Source organism: Astatotilapia calliptera, chromosome 3 (genome assembly GCF_964374335.1).
Source record: "Astatotilapia calliptera chromosome 3, fAstCal68.1, whole genome shotgun sequence".
In the NCBI taxonomy this organism is placed as follows: domain Eukaryota; kingdom Metazoa; phylum Chordata; class Actinopteri; order Cichliformes; family Cichlidae; genus Astatotilapia; species Astatotilapia calliptera.
Window position 1 is genome coordinate 76748769 of NC_137424.1, and position 17833 is coordinate 76766601.

At 40.9% G+C, this 17833-nt stretch overlaps 1 pseudogene across 1 annotated transcript in view; it reads right to left on the reverse strand.

Annotated features, from left to right (window-relative positions):
• Positions 1-5213: 5213 nt before the first annotated feature.
• Positions 5214-17833, reverse strand: part of LOC113017735 (NACHT, LRR and PYD domains-containing protein 3-like) — a 28561-nt pseudogene continuing 15941 nt past the window's right edge. The window contains exons 4-12 of the transcript XR_013906621.1: positions 14819-14897; positions 14451-14658; positions 12552-14256; positions 9104-9274; positions 8776-8943; positions 8422-8595; positions 7549-7975; positions 6864-6910; positions 5214-6702 (exon numbers count right to left, since the gene is read on the reverse strand). The product of XR_013906621.1 is annotated as an NACHT, LRR and PYD domains-containing protein 3-like (transcript). The remainder of the gene's footprint in view (positions 6703-6863; positions 6911-7548; positions 7976-8421; positions 8596-8775; positions 8944-9103; positions 9275-12551; positions 14257-14450; positions 14659-14818; positions 14898-17833) is intronic.

The following is a 17833-nucleotide window of genomic DNA, read 5'->3' on the forward strand; positions in this document are numbered from 1 at the left end:
CTCTGCACCCAACATTTCTCTTCATGATTCAGCATTAAAACATGTCAAGAACACAGTGTGAGACATTCAACAGTGTCGATAATACAGGTCAATCCAATAGATCTAATGATTTTCACACTCTTTTAAGTCAGAAGTATAATGCAAACTAAAACTACATACTGATCACACACTCTATATTAAGGGTATAATATGATCTACAGCAGTATCATACTTCAACTACACTCAACAAAAATATAAACGCAACACCTTTGTTACTGCTCCCATTCCCCATGGGATGGACGTAGAGACCTAAAATTCATTCCAGATACACAATATAACCATCCCTCCCAAACAGTGGTCACAAATCAGTCCAAATGTGTGGTAGTGGGCACATCTGCTATATTGAGATAATCCATCCCACCTCACAGGTGTGCCACATCAGGATGCTGATCTGACATCATGAGTAGTGCACAGGTGTACCTCAGACTGCCCACAACAAAAGGCCACCCTGGAATGTGCAGTTTTGTCTCACAGCAAAAGGCCACAGATGCCACAAGCAATGAGGGAGCGTGCAACTGGCATGCTGACAGCAGGAATGTCAACCAGATCTGTCGCCCGTGCATTGAATGTTCATTTCTCAACCATAAGCCGTCTCCACAGGCGTTTCAGAGAATATGGCAGCACATCCAACCGGCCTCACTACCGCAGACCTCGTGTAACCACACCAGCCCAGGACCTCCACATCCAGCAGGTTCACCTCCAAGATCGTCTGAGACCAGCCACCCAGACAGCTGCTGGAACAATTGGTTTGCACAACCAAACAATTTCTGCACAAACTGTCAGAAACCGTCTCAGGGACGCTCAACTGCATGCCCGTCGTCCTCATCGGGGTCTTGACCTGACTCCAGCTCGTCGCCGTAACAGACTTGTGTGGGCAAATGCTCACATTTGATGGCGTCTGGCACATTGGAGAGGTGTGCGCTTCACGGATGAATCATGGTTCACAATGTTCAGGGCAGATGGCAGCTGAGAATGTCCCAGTTCTTGCATGGCCAGCATACTCACCGGACATGTCACCCATTGAGCATGTTCGGGATGTGCTTGACCGGCGTATACGACAGCGTGTACCAGTTCCCACGAATATCCAACAACCTCGCACAGCCATTGAAGTGGAGTGGACCAACATTCCACAGGCCACAATTGACAATCTGATAGACTCCATGCGACGATGTGTTGCACTGCATGAGGCAAATGGTGGTCACACCAGATACTGACCGGTTCTGGGTCCCCAGACCCCCAATAGCACAAAAAACTGCACATTCCAGGGTGGCCTTTTGTTGTGGGCAGTCTGAGGTACACCTGTGCACTACTCATGATGTCAGATCAGCATCCTGATGTGGCACACCTGTGAGGTGGGATGGATTATCTCAATATAGCAGATGTGCCCACTACCACACATTTGGACTGATTTGTGACCACTGTTTGGGAGGGATGGTTATATTGTGTATCTGGAATGAATTTTAGGTCTCTACGTCCATCACATGGGGAATGGGAGCAGTAACAAAGGTGTTGCGTTTATATTTTTGTTGAGTGTACTTTGATTACATATATAAGGTAACATATGATAACAGAATAAACTCACAGCATCTTTCCTTGCCTTTAGACAATAATTCTGATGGCAAAAGAGCCAAACGGGACAGGCAAAAAAAATAAAAAGATTTCCTCGGAGTGGTTGCCAGACAGAGTGAGAATGACGGGCTCGGTGACATGAGTAATGTCGGGTAGGTGCTGGCCGGATAAGGCAGTGACATGCAGAGTGTGGGGAAGCGGTTCCTGCTCTAGCTGAAGGCGGTAAGCTAACTCGGAGTCAATAAAATTCTGTTCCGCCCCTGAATCTATCAAAACGGAGAGAATGTGACATTTGGTGTTGACTGAGAGCTTAATTTATAATAACTCTAGGAAGCAATAATTTAATATTTTTATAAATAGAATATTTCATTATCATCAGCTGTCTGCAGACGAAAGCTGAAACCATTTTCTCATGTTTAAGTGTGTCGGACTATTGACCAATAAAACTGTATTCTAGTTTATTTCTTCTGTTTTTATGCTTCTGGTGAATAAATCTGAGTCCTTGTTAAACAAAAGCGCAAACAGTGTGGATCACACTGCCTTCTGTTGTGCAGGTCCTCACCTCTGCAGCACCACAAGGTCTCAGACAGACTCAGACCTGATCTTCTGGACACAACCATCTGATCCTTGTTAAAGTGGTTTCGATCTTTACACCTGAACATCTCCAGGTGTCTTAGAACAGACTGAGTTTACTCAGTGTCTGATACATAAGGACTCTGGTATCAGATAATCAGTATATAGTAATGTCTGTGAAGGTTCTCAGTCATCCAGGTCAAGCTAGTCAAGACACTTTTTTCTTCCAAGCTCAGAACACAAACACACAGGTGAGCTGCTTCCTGGAAGGAGGCGGGACTACACCTGAAGACTGGGAGAGGGCCACACCTTCATGTGCTGGTTTCAGAATATGTCATCTGACTGCTCAGGCTGAGTCTGACTCAGACTAAAGTTCACAAGTGTGAAGATATGAAATCTGCTGATGTCAGTGTTTAATATTGTCTGTCTTCACATATAACGCATCATTATCACAATGATTAACAGTAGTGCTAAAATGCTGCAGTGAATGTGTCCTAACGTCAGTATTATTGTATGTGGAGAGTTGTAGTTACTGACAGACCACTGGAGGGCAGCGATCCTGATAGTTTCTCTGGAACAGTCCAGAAGCCTGTCAGTGAAGCAGGATTAGATGCTCAGAGACCTCACGTCAGGTATAACTGTGTGGGTTTTTTTCGCTGTTATGAAGGTGCTTCTTCACCATGGAAATGTTATATTCACATTTACTAAATACTCCTTATACAAGTTAGACACTCATTATAGTTATACACACTTATTTTAATACTAGACACATTAAGACATTTTCCCCAATACAATCAAATGCATTTACAGTTTTTGTTTCTCTTATTGTGAAACATCAGCAGCAGGAAGTTTGTTTTTCTCTGTGAGGACAAACCAAGTGTAAACGTGTGTTGGTGAGCTCACACTCAGAAATGCTCCCTCTGTTTGTACGTCACTTATTTTCAAATGATAACACTGTTAAAGATCTTTCATTAAAAATATTTATTCAACTGAAAATTGTACATTTAGAACTGTTATTGATCCTTTTTACCTTAAATATATATTTATTCCCTTTACCTTACCCTAGTCTTACAGTGTATATTTATTTCTTACTCTTCTTATATTTATTGTTGTTTTTTGTTGTTGTGATTTGGCGCTATATAAATAAAATTGAATTGAATTGAATTGAATATAATTAAATAGAAAGTCATCATGAGTCACATTCGTGCTGTAAACATTTGAACAAAGGTGTGTAAAAACTCTTGTTAAAACTAGACTCCAGGTTCAGATTGAACGAGTGTTTTGTGTTTGCTGTGTTTGCTCCTTTAATGGAACCTTTCCCACTTTTTCCAGTAAGAGCGAGTTTGCTTTGTGAAAAAACAGCTGGGATCACCAGAGAGAAGAATCAAGGATTTGGAAAACACAATGGTCTTTGTCAAGAGATTTATTCTAAATAACACTTCTTCAGCTGAGAGTCAGAGAGTGGAGACACACAGTTTTACTTGTATACAAGGGCAGCACAGAGCACTCGCACTGAGAGTAAGAGCTCTGAGACTGGCCTTGGGGACTGCCCTGGACTTTATTTATATACTTCAGTGAGCGTTTGTTCCATACATTGGAATGTGGAGGTGTACATGTATGTGTGTGTATGTGCGTGTGTGTGTGTGTGTGTGTCAGAGTGTGACCCCATAAACGACTTCCCTTAACCTGCTGGTCTGGAAAATCCAACAGTTCATCTATATGTAAAAAAGCACAAAACTGCATAGCTACGTTAATCCTACCGTAAAACAATAAGACAAGGTATGTCCTTTCCCATGCTCCCAGGATGTGGGGGTGAATGCCAGAACACCCTGGAATGCACACAAAGTTGTTACAGACCTCCTAGGATGAGACATTCTTTCAATATGCCACCAACTATATACTTCTAAACAAAAATAATTACACGCAGTATTCTACCATATGCAAACTTAAAAGATTATGCTGACTACTAAGTACAATTTTCCATTGACAGTCTTCTTACCCAAAGAAAAACTGGTAACTGTTGAAGTTTGGGGAAAACAAACCGAGAGTTTTGGTGAATTTCATGATGTTTTGTTTGAGTTCAGAAAAAGTGTGCTTGTGACGTCCACACTTGGTAATTGAAGCTCTTTGATGGGTGAAAGTAGAAAGAGCAAACAGACTGTGATGGTTGCTTTCAGTTCATGCAAATATTTAAACACAGAGTTTGCTCAATGGACTGAACTTGCATTTTTGTCACATTGAAGCTAGAAAAAAACTGTAAAAAAAAAAACTGTAGCCATTTTCTTTTTTCCTCTTAGAGTCTTCATTGTGATTCTTGTGTTGTAAATATGAAGTTGGGCAGTTTTTTTGCCCAATGCTGTTATTTGCATTTACCAGCTCACCTATGTCAGACCTTTTGATAAACAAAATTGTAATGAAAGTGAGAACATGTACACTGTTACATCTTTCAGAAAATGTTTTGAAATTGTGGTGCACAGTTCAGAATAAATGTTTTTCAAAAACCATTGCGACTTTTTAGTAAATGTTTATTTCCAAAAGAAATTTCTAGAATTTCAGAACATTAAAATTCCCGCTTTTTAAAATGAATTAGAAGATAACTCTTACGTAGTTAAACTAAAATACTCTTTGAGAGTTAATACATAAACTCTTAACACCAAGTGTTAAATTATCAACTCCAGACAGATTTGGTGTTTAACACTAAATCAGAGTTAACGTACCAACTCTCCAAAAAGAGTTAAATTAACACTCTGGTGTGGACCCATGTAGACACTTTAATAGTGTTGAAATCAAATCCGACAGTGTTAATTTGGACATGCTGGATTTGCTGTGTACTCAACTGTCACGATTTGGTTTTGTTTCTCTGTGTTTTATTAAAGATGCCGGCTTTTCATTTAAAGGTTTCCAGTTCTGGTCTTTTCACAATGCTTTGTTCCTCCACTCCTGCCCACCTAAAACTTGTCCAGTAGCTTTCATATTTGTCTTACAGTACTGTAGGTAGTTGCAGGACACACACAGACACACACATTACAGTGTTACCTTCAGTTCAATTTTATTCATGTAGCACAGCAGTCAGCTAAAGGTGCTTTATATTTGCATCTTTTTTGTAAGGTAAAGACAATAATACAGTAACTCATAATTAAAGGCTGAGAGTTGTATATGCAAACATGGTGAATGAAGAAGAAACACTCAGTGCCCGGCAGCCTACATCTATTGCAGGAAAACTAAGGGAGGATTCAGAATCACCTGGTCCAGCCCTAACTATATGCTTTAGCAAAAAGGAAAGTTTTAAGCCTAATCTCAAAAGTAGAGATAGTGTCTGTCTCCCGAATCCAAACTGGAAGCTGGTTCCACAGAAGAGGGGCCTGAAAACTGAAGGCTCTCCCTCCCATTCTACTTTTTAATACTCTAGGAACAACAAGTAGGCCTGCAGAGCGAGAGCGAAGTGCTCTAATAGGGTGATATGGTACTACAAGGTCATTAAGATAAGATGGGGCCTGATTATTTAAGACCTTGTATGTGAGGAGCAGGATTTTGAATTTTGCATTTAACATTAACATTAAATATAGAGCTTCATATATTCCACTCAGTTTTCCTGAAGTGCACATCTTATGGTACACATTTTACAGTGTGGAACAAACATTTCAAGAATTTGATTTTATATCTGACATTTCAAATATATTTGATTGATTTGAAATATTCTAACATTATAAGATGACGAGGAAAAATGTTCATTTCCTAAAAATCAAAGTTCACATTCACTGCATTTAGATGGAATGATTCATCTTAGTGTCTACATGTTACCATTTGTTTGCTAAAGGACTGAAGAGGAAGAAGTTCACAAGGAATCATTTAGAACAGTTTAAAACATCAACTGATTGAATCCATGAATCTGAAAACGTGTTTCTGAGTGAAAGAGACAGACATGTACAGACTGAACTGTTCAGCAGTCAGAGTGTTTCTCTAACAGGAGACACTCTTTACACCCAACTCAGCACAGACGCACCGAGCAACCAGGATTGAACCCAAACCCAGGATAAAGAGTTTCAGTGAATGTGGTGTTGAAGGTGTGGAGGTGGATCAGAGTATCAGAGGAGACTCTGTAGAAGGACAGAGTGCCAGCAGGACAGTCCACATACACTGCTACTCTGTTAGAGACAGAGGAGGAGGAGGAGGAGGAGATGAATGTCACTCTGTTATTGTACATGACATAATGAGGAGCATCTTCAGAGCAGATCAGACTCCAGGAATGATCGTTCCATCCATACACGCAGTCATAACTGTCTCCTTTTCTTCTGATTCTTCTGTAACTCACTGCTATCTCAACCGTTTCTTTCCACTCGACCTCCCAGTAACAGCGACCAGTCAGACCAGTACTACACATCAGCTGATAGAAATAATCAAATCTGTCTGGATGATCAGGATATGACTGAACCTCCTCCACATGTGTCATCTTCCTGTTGTTGTCAGACAGTTTAATGTGTCTGTTTACTGTGTTTGTGTCGACTGTGAGTTGACAGGAATCTGATGGAGAGAACAAACACAATCCAGCTGCAGTTATTGATCCATCATCTGTTCATTGATTGACACTTTGATGATGACTCCTGACATCAGAGATGTGAATGATGAAGATGGTTGAATGTGTGCTGCTTTGTTTTCATGAATCACATTAAAAACACACTTACACTTCCTCAGACCTGGTCTCAACCATCGGACTCCAGCAGGCTCCGCCCTGAAAGGAGGAGGAGGGTCAGACCAGCACAGTCAGCATGCACACATGGACATTACATGGCTCTCACACACATATTGTTAGACAGTGATGAAGGAACAGTCCATCATTTTAAAAAATACACTTCTTATGTGGATCAAAGTGACTGATCCTGGATCTGTCAGTACACCACTGTATTGAAAGAAATGTGACTGATTCAAACTGTGACCTTCATTATCTTTATATTCTTTCTATTCCTCTTCTTTTTCCCTGCCTTTGCTGCCAGCTGTTTTTCTCCACTTGGTGTCAGTCTGCCCTCTGAGTGATTGTTTTCATTTGTTTTAATGCCACCTGAAAACTTTTCATGTTCTGATTCTACGGAGCCCCCCAGGGGACATGGGAGAAAAAAAAATTAGGGAGAAAAAAAAAAAATTAAGACGGACTTTTGCGAGATCTCGCAAAAGTATTGCGAGCGCTCGGAAAAGTATTGCGAGATCTCGCAAAAGTATTGCGAGCGCTCGCAAAAGTATTGCGAGATCTCGCAAAAGTTGAATTCCAACAATGGCGGCAGCTACTTAGTTGTAATATTGCTCTTTCTGGGTCACATAATACACTTTTAAGATATTTTGAGGCGTGAATGTAGTTGTGTAAACGTCAGATACCTGCTCGGTTTACAAGACATCACATATTTGCAAAAGTGCTCCGACGTTTTTGGAGATCTGACACCCACTAGCTCGAAGCTAACGGGAGGTCGAGACCTACTACAGCCGGGAGGAACACCGCTTTCCCGGCACATCGTGCCTCGACCTCCCGGTCGGCTTCGAGCTGGCGGCCACTAGCTCGAAGCTAACGGGAGATCGAGACCTACTACAGCCGGGAGGAACACAGCTTTCCCGGCACATCGTGCCTCGACCTCCCGGTCGGCTTCGAGCTGGCGGCCTCCGAAGAATGCGGCTAAAACTTTTGCGAGCTCTCGCAAAACTTGGATGATTGTAGCTCAGGTCCAGCTCTCTCAGATGGGAGGGGTTGGAGCTCAGAGCTGAGGCCAGAGAAGTAAAGCCTTCCTCTGTGATCAGACAGCCTGACAGACTGCAGACACACAAAACAACAATCCATCTGTGAACAATGATTTTCTGTATTTCAGATACAATAACATTGTTCAATATCTCTGTGTATAAATAAAGCTAAATTAAATTGAATGGATATAAAATCAATTTGATTTTGCTTTATCTATGCATACTTTATTTTGACAAAAAAATAAATAGATTATTTTGCATTAAGAAAAATAATAAACCCCTACACATCTGTTTTGGATATTTCCTTAATAAAAATATAATATGGACAAATGACCCTAAATCTCTAACTTTAGCAGTGTTAAGTAATTTTCTTTGAATACATCACTAAAAAAAATGTGACTCTGAAAAATCTCAAACAATAATTTAAAGACTAACAAAATTATTTAAAGGTTCACTTTTTTATAGAACAATTGAATATAGATTTTAAATGATAATCAGTGCAAAAGGTTGAAAATTGACCTGAGAGTTTCCAGTTTAAAGTTTGCACTCTTTAATCCATCAGACAGGAGCTTCACTTGTGAATCCTTCAGGTCAGAGTTACTCAGGTCCAGCTCTTTCAGACTGCAGGACTGGGAGCTGAGAACTGAGGACAAAGCTTCACAATTTCCATTTGAGAGGCTACAGTGACTCAGTCTGAAAAATAACAGATTAACAAACATGAAAAAATAACCTTTTTGTTAAATTGGAATGCTGTATTATTATTTTAGCAATATTTAATCCTGTATTTTTCTGGACCCAGTCATTCCTTTGGCTAAAAAAAAAAAAAATTAATTCTGTCAGCATTTGAAAAAAAAATATATAGTTTAGTCTGACCTAAGAGTATTGAGTTTACAGTTTGGACTCTTCAGTCCATCACAAAGACGCTTCGCTCCTGTGAGATTGGAGTTACTCAGGTCCAGCTCTCCCAAACTAGAGGACTGAGAACTAAGAACCGAGGACAAAGCTTCAAAGCTTCTCTCTGAGAGGTTACAGCCCATCACTCTGAAAAACAAAAACAACAACAACAAAAAACCTGGTAAAGGGTAATCAGGAGTAAAGAACTATGACATTTAGCAATATTAATGCTATTTTTTTCCTCTTGATTTTTAATTGATTGTGACAGTTAGATATATAATGAGATATATATCTCACTTGATCTGACCTGAGAGTTTTACAGTGTGGACTCTTCAGTCCATCAGACAGAGGCTCCTCTCCTGAATCCTGCAGGTTGCTGTTACTCAGGCCCAGCTCTATGAGATTGGAGGACTGGGAGCTGAGGACTGAAGACAGAGCTTCACAGTTTGCCTCTGACAGGTTACAGAGACTCAGTCTGCTGGCCAAGTTGTTGACAACCCATATAGAAAAGAGATAGGAAAAAATAAAAGACTTGCATCAGCTTTAGCTTGCTGCATATACTGAATCATATAAGGCTTATATGACTTACTCATGAAAGTGGCCACTTTCTCATTACTTTCATATATTTTTTCAGGAAGTATCCAAAACAGGTTCATTTATATAAATTTTAAATAAATATCTGTTTTCACTCTTGTATGCTTTTTAACAAGTTTCCCACAAACTTTACAAAATCAAGAAATGATTAATAACATTGAGGTAGTTACATTCTGCTGATTAATGTTTATGCATTAGAAATGAAGATCGGATTTTTTGGAATGACAAGATTGTAACTGAACCAAATTAGTCTAATAAGCCTAAATATATAACATGATAGTGGGACCTCTGCGTATGATATTCTGAAGCCAAAACAGGGCATAGATCCTCTGAACACTGAGAAAAGGGTGCATGAGGTAGAACCAATGCACACCAACAACGAGGAGGCTCAGTGATGGTCAGGCAGGATGGCTACTCAGCACAACATCACAGCACACAGCCAACCGTGGTGAAGTTGCTGGTCTAAAGATAGAGCATAGACAAGTCATCTGAAGGATGATTAAAAGTTTACTTATGGGCTTATGTGGCAACCAGCTAAGGCCCAGGAAGAGCAGCCTCGGGATTAGCTAGTTTATGAATATGAATCTAAATTTCTCGGGCTGTTAGCTCCAACACATGGACCTAAACCACTCCTTGACATGACTCTGGCAATGTGTTGGCTTAAGCAGAACAACCCAGGTCAAGAGGAAACAGGAAGAGACATAGTTCTAGCACCAACTACAGGGAGTGCAGAATTATTAGGCAAATGAGTATTTTGTCCACATCATCCTCTTCATGCATGTTGTCTTACTCCAAGCTGTATAGGCTCGAAAGCCTACTATCAATTAAGCATATTAGGTGATGTGCATCTCTGCAATGAGAAGGGGTGTGGTCTAATGACATCAACACCCTATATCAGGTGTGCATAATTATTAGGCAACGTCCTTTCCTTTGGCAAAACGGGTCAAAAGAAGGACTTGACAGGCTCAGAAAAGTCAAAAATAGTGAGATATCTTGCAGAGGGATGCAGCAATCTCAAAATTGCAAAGCTTCTGAAGCGTGATCATCGACCAATCAAGCGTTTCATTCAAAACAGTCAACAGGGTCGCAAGAAGCGTGTGGAAAAACCAAGGCGCCAAATAACTGCCCATGAACTGAGAAAAGTCAAGCGTGCAGCTGCCAACATGCCACTTGCCACCAGTTTGGCCATATTTCAGAACTGCAACATCACTGGAGTGCCCAAAAGCACAAGGTGTGCAATACTCAGAGACATGGCCAAGGGAAGAAAGGCTGAAAGACGATCACCATGATGGATGGGCCTGTGGCTGGATTGGTAAAGGGCAGAGAGCTCCAGTCCGACTCAGACGCCAGCAAGGTGGAGGTGGAGTACTGGTTTGGGCTGGTATCATCAAAGATGAGCTTGTGGGGCCTTTTCGGGTTGAGGATGGAGTCAAGCTCAACTCCCAGTCCTACTGCCAGTTTCTGGAAGACACCTTCTTCAAGCAGTGGTACAGGAAGAAGTCTGCATCCTTCAAGAAAAACATGATTTTCATGCAGGACAATGCTCCATCACACGCGTCCAAGTACTCCACAGCGTGGCTGGCAAGAAAGGGTATAAAAGAAGAAAAACTTATGACATGGCCTCCTTGTTCACCTGATCTGAACCCCATTGAGAACCTGTGGTCCATCATCAAATGTGAGATTTACAAGGAGGGAAAACAGTACACCTCTCTGTGTCTGGGAGGCTGTGGTTGCTGTTGCACGCAATGTTGATGGTGAACAGATCAAAACACTGACAGAATCCATGGATGGCAGGCTTTTGAGTGTCCTTGCAAAGAAAGGTGGCTATATTGGTCGCTGATTTGTTTTTGTTTTTGAATGTCAGAAATGTATATTTGTGAATGTGGAGATGTTATATTGGTTTCACTGGTGAAAATAAATAATTGAAATGGGTATATATTTGTTTTTTGTTAAGTTGCCTAATAATTATGCACAGTAATAGTCACCCGCACACACAGATATCCCCCTAAAATAGCTAAAACTAAAAACAAACTAAAAACTACTTCCAAAAACATTCAGCTTTGATATTAATGAGTTTTTTGGGTTCATTGAGAACATGGTTGTTGTTCAATAATAAAATTATTCCTCAAAAATACAACTTGCCTAATAATTCTGCACTCCCTGTATAGTTTAAGGAGTGCCTATAGAGAGTGTGATCTCCACTCAAGGCTCCAAAGTAAGGTAATTGGGACAAGACTGGGAGGTTGGAGCAGTGAAGACTTCTTGGCAATTATTCCTGCAGAAGCAGATCAATTACCAAAAGCCTTACATGAGAGTCATCCACATAGAAGCAGGATAAATTCAGCAGTCTAGTCCCTTATTTTCCACAGTGCTAATGGTACTTTTTCATAGGTCCATACTGGTCATGGCAGTCTGTCAAGAATCGCACCTTTTGTGGAACAGGACTCACCCAAAGTGCAGGGTGCAGAGGACGTACGCACTAAAAGAGCCAGCAATTCACTCACTGATAGAAGTCAGTAAGAAATTAAATATCAAACAGAATAAAAAAAAACACAAAAAAGACTGAAAGGGAGGACAGGACTAACCAGCGTAGAGGAAACATGGGCGAGGGAAATGAGACAAAGTTGTAGAAAATAAAGACAGTGAGATTTTATTCTTAGAACTGGCAACAGGAACCACAAGCAACATGAGGAGAATGATTCAGTTCACCAGCAGTTGGTGAAACTTGGGTGATTGTACAACCAAGGCTGACTGTAGCAGAGCAGTATTTAGGAAACTAGGTAGAAGTGAAGAGAGAACAGTGCAGTAACAGAACACTGTTTTTTTCCATGTGTTTTTAGTATGAACAAGATGTGTGATTTTTTTTCTTTTTTTGTATTTGTTTTTGAAGAGTTGATGTTTAGCACTTGTGTATTCCGTACAGGGTGGGTCTGGACATTACTTTAATAACAACTGCACCTAGTTTTTTTTGTTAGAATTGCTGACAGTCGTTGCTGCTACATATGCATTAACAGTTGGATTGAGTACTGATGAAAATGTAAATGTTTCATATATTTTTCAAACCCCTGCACCATTCCAGTTCTTTCAAACTGTGCACACCTGCTTTATGTTAACTAAAATAAAAATTTACCAAATAAAGGCATCAGCACATATTTACTTACAGAGATTTATTAGAGGCATTGACCTTTGGCAGCAGCTCCAGAAGAGCCTTCTCTAAAGAAAATGTCTTTGGTACTACATCTTTACTACACCGCTGGACCTCCTCCACTAGAGAACGATCATTGAGTTCATTCAGACAGTGGAACAGATTGATGCTTTTCTCCCCAGACTGATTCTCACTGAGCTTCTTCTTGATGTACTGGACGGTTTCCTGATTGTTCAGTGAACTACCTTCTGTACGTGTCTGTGTCTGCAAACCTTGTAGGAGACTCTGACTGGTCTGCATTGAAAGACCCAGGAGGAAGCGGAGGAACAGATCCAGGTGTCCGTTTGGACTCTGTAAGGCCTTGTCCACAGCAGTCTGGTAGAAGTGAGACGCTGAAGATTCTGTTGTTTCAGACTTCTGGGAGGTGGTTTGTTGTTCTTGCAGCAGATTGACTCCGGAGTTGATGAAGGTCAGATGGACATGAAGAGCAGCCAGAAACTCCTGAACACTCAAATGAATAAAGGAGAACACCTTGTCCTGGTACAGTCCTCTCTCCTCTTTAAAGATCTGTGTGAACACTCCTGCAAACACTGTGGCTGCTCTGATATCGATGCCACACTCTGTCAGGTCTGATTCATAGAAGATCAGGTTTCCTTTCTGCAGATGATCAAAAGCCAGTTTTCCCAGAGACTCAATCATCATCCTGCTCTCTGGACTCCAGTGTGAATCTGTTTGGGCTCCTTGATCAAACTTGACCTTCTTCACTTTGGCCTGAATAACCAGGAAGTGGATGTACATCTCAGGCAGGTTCTTGGGTAGCCGCCCTCCCTCTCTGGTTTTCAGCACATTCTCCAAAACTGTAGCTGTCATCCAGCAGAAGACTGGGATGTGACACATGATGTGGAGACTTCGTGATGTCTTGACGTGAGAAAGGATCCTGCTGGCCTGCTCCTCATCTCTGAATCTCTTCCTGAAATACTCTTCTTTCTGTGAGTCAGTGAACCCTTTGACCTCTGTCACCCTGTGAACACAGTCAGGAGGGATCTGATTGGCTGCTGCAGGTCGTGTGGTTATCCAGAGGTGAGCAGAGGGAAGCAGTTTCCCCCTGATGAGGTTTATCAGCAGCACGTCCACGGATGTGGGCTCTCTAGTGTCAGTTATGATTGTAGTTTTGTGGAAGTCCAGAGGAAGTCGACACTCATCCAGACCATCAAAGATGAACACAACCTGGAAGTCTTCAAAGCTGCAGATTCCTGCTTCTTTGGTTTCAGTAAAGAAGTGACGAACAAGTTCCACCAAGCTGAACTTTTCCTCTTTCAGCACATTCAGCTCTCTGAAAGTGAATGGAAACATGAACTGAATGTCCTGGTTGGCTTTGTCTTCAGCCCAGTCGAGAATGTATTTCTGTGTTAAGACCGTTTTCCCAATACCAGTCACTCCCTTTGTCAGCACTGTTCTGATTGGTTCAAGCTGTCCAGGTGAGGCTTTAAAGATGTCTTCTTCTCTGATTGATGTTTCTGGTCTGTCTCGTTTCCTGGATACTCTTTCAATCTGTCTGACCTCGTGTTTATCAATGACCTCTGCAGATTCTCCCTCTGTGATGTAGAGCTCTGTGTAGATCTGATTCAGAAGGGTTGGGTTTCCTGCTTTAGCGATCCCCTCAAACACACACTGGAACCTCTCCTTTAGTGTAGATTTGAGTTTGTGAGGACAAATAGCATCTAGAAGTTTTCAGAGAATAAACAAACAAACAAAAAAAAGAACAACATAAGGTACTTGTTTACTGTTTTAATAAAACGAATAGACAATTTAAATTCCATATATCATCATTCTTATGTGTTGGTCTATGTAATTTGAAATTAGTAAATTCTTTATTGAACACGAGCAACTTAAATCTTTAGAGGAATCCACTTACTTCTCTGCAGACAGTCAGCCAGCTCATCAAGCTTCATTCTTCTCATGAAGTCCAGGGTGATTTTCACAAATGCCTCTCTGCTGCTCCTCCTCTGATCCTCCTCCTCCTCCCTCTGTCTCTCTAAGCATTCTGGGTAACCTGGACTCAGAACCTTCTGTATTTTCTTCAGCTCGTTCTTCACAAAATTGATTATGGTGTCCTCCAGCAACTGGAACAAAATACTTCATGAATGTCCCAATCAGACTGAAATCATGGAGCCAAACATCAGATTCATGTTGGGCGTACTGACATTCCAATGGTCTACAAAGAGCAGCATGGAGATGACTGAACTCAATACATGTAAAAATAGTTGTTGTACATATACAGACCATAAATATGGAGTCCAGCTGTGTTTGATGCTGCTGGGCAGACTGACCACTGGAAACCTCCGAGCTCTCCTGATCCACACTGTGGAGGAATCATGAGGAATTAGCTCACATGAAATCTGTCCCCAGAGAGACAAAGACCGGAAAAGACACATAGATGCTTCTCGTGAATAGAAATTAATTCTTAAACTATATTTAGGTGTTCAGCCAAACTGCTGCCTATTCTGACATCAAAAGCAAATTGGAGCTTATAGTGTGTCTAGCTGATATTTTGAATACAAGTTCCTTTGCGCCTGTTGAATTAATTTTGCCTGTGATTAAGCATATTTTTATATGTGGTGTTTAATTCTTCAGAGTTTTTGACTTCTTTTGTCAGAGCTCTTCTCTAAATACTGTCCTAGATTTAACACTGTCCGAGATGCTGGAGTTAAACTTGTGTTTAGTGCCATCCTTTGGTTGTACAGAACATTTCACCAGATTGGTTGCTGCAACATACTTACAGTGGGATGCAAAAGTTTGGGCAACCTGGTATTTCCCTGTATAAATCGTTGGTTGTCACAATAAAAAAACAAAAATGTCAGTTAAATATATCATATAGGAGACACACAGTGATATTTGAGAAGTGAAATGAAGTTTATTGGATTTACAGAAAGTGTGCAATAATTGTTGAAACAAAATCAGGCAGGTGCAATAATCAAATCAATATTTAGTAGATCTGCCTTTTGCAGAAATTACAGCCTCCAAACGCTTCCTCTAGGTTCCAATGAGAGGCTGGATTGTGGTTGAAGGTATTTTGGACAATTCCTCTTTACAAAACATCTCTAATTCATTCAGGTTTGATGGCTTCCAAGCATGGACAGCTCTCTTTAACTCACACCACAGATTTTCAATAATATTCAGGTCTGGGACTGAGATGGCCGTTCCAGAGCGTTGTACTTGTTCCTCTGCATGAATGCCTTAGTGGATTTTGAGCAGTGTTTTGGGTCATTGTCTTGTTGAAAGATTCAGCCCCGGCGCAGCTTCAGCTTTGTCACTGATTCCTGGACATTGGTCTCCAGAATCTACTGATACTAAGTGGAATCCATGTGTCCCTCAACTTTGACAAGATTCCCAGTCCCTGCACTGGCCACACAGCCCCACTGCATGATGGAACCACCACCATATTTTACTGTAGGCAGCAGGCAGGGCTGGACTGGGACAAAAAAAATCGGCCCGGGCATTTTGACTAGAGACCAGCCCACCAGGATAGAGATTGAAAATGTGACGTCACTCAGGGGTAAAACCGCAAAGGATTCTGGGAAATTGTGGCAAGAGGTACTAGCGCACGCAGGCTTTCAATTGAACTCAGTTACACAGCGATAAAAAGAAACCCAAAAAATGGCAAGAAGCTGTTGTATTATTAACTGCAATAGCCAGTCACATGAGATCGTTTTTTTTTCTTTTTTTTATTGGATTACATCGTTGAAGACAAATTTTTTAAGCCATGTTTCCGAAGTAAGAGCCGACGGATGGTCTGGATATACCAAATATAACGTCTCAGAACACTCCAGCTCACAGGTTAGTCTGCTCCAAGCATTCCCACATAGGTCAGTGTTTTGTAGTAGTTAATATGTCATTTTTCTTAACATAATTGGTGATATAGGTTACAAGCAAGTCTGGCGCTGAACAGAAATTGTCGCGCCATGCTCCTTTATTTATTGTGCATAAATAGTGAATTGCCTTGCCACAATTCGCTTCTGTTATTACCATGGTACATTGACAAAAACATATACTTTTATTCACAGGATAAAACAGTTGTTTTGTATCACTAATTGCCCAGTACGATTACAGCATACAATATTATTGTCACTGCTACATTTCTGTAATGCTACCAGAAATAATTTCCACTACTAATTAATTACCGTTGAGCTCAAAGGTCCTATTAATAAATGGTTAACGAATGTTTATTTATGAAGACCAGTTGTGAGACTGGTAAACTTACTTTTGTTTGTACGATGGTCTTTCGTTCTACACGGTGCATTTCAAGGTCCTGTACCCATCCGTCGGTAAACTGTACCTGGGCTTGTTGCAGTGACCTGAAGTTACTAAACTTCATGAGTGTATGCACTCACTCCAAGAACCGTATAATTATAAATCTGAGCGTGGTGAAAGTTGGGCAGCACGCTAACGTCTTTTGTCCACTCTGTGTGCTCGTAAGGGTCTAACCCTTTCACTCCTTTGATTTTTTCCTCGTATCTTTTCTTTGCCTTTTCGTCGAGTCTGTCTTTGTACGGACCGGCATTATTCTCCTTCGTTTTGTACATTCCTTTTTTGTGCGGCAAAGAAAAACCAAGAAGGTATTGGAACCAAAGAATGAACATTTTGCGGTGCTGCAAATGCTTGCGTTTGATGCGGTACCTGGATTGTTTTGCCACGAGTTCCCGGAATGAAATGCGCGAAAATCACGTGATCTGTCAATCCAAATCCAAACCATAAAGCCTTTACGTGAAAACAACTGCTTTGATGTACACTGCCTTGTTGGTATATATGTACCAATCTAATAAACTTAAACCTACACTATCCTCCCTATTCTGGATTTTAAACAGTACATAGCGGAAACAAAAAGACTGCTTGGTCGAGTTAACCTCCTGAACTATCTACAACACATGGTAGAAACCTTAAATTAAGACCAAGAACACTAGAGGTGAGACATGATCGTTAATTAATATTAAAATTAATAAATGACAGATTTAGTGATATTTTCATAAACACCTTTCCTTTTTTTATTCTCCATTTTCTTTAGTTCGTCTATAAGATGCTAAAAGCTAAACAAGGGGGAGGGTGCATCCGGCCTCCTCGGCTGTAATTGGTCCAGCCCAGAGTCGATCATGACCAATTGGCCAATCCAACACCTTTCATTATATATACCCTTCCTTAAAAAAAAAAAAAAAAAAAAAAAATCCATCAGCCCATCCATCCATCCATTCGCTTCCACTTATCCTTTTCAGGGTCACGGGGGCCGCTGGAGCCTATCCCAGC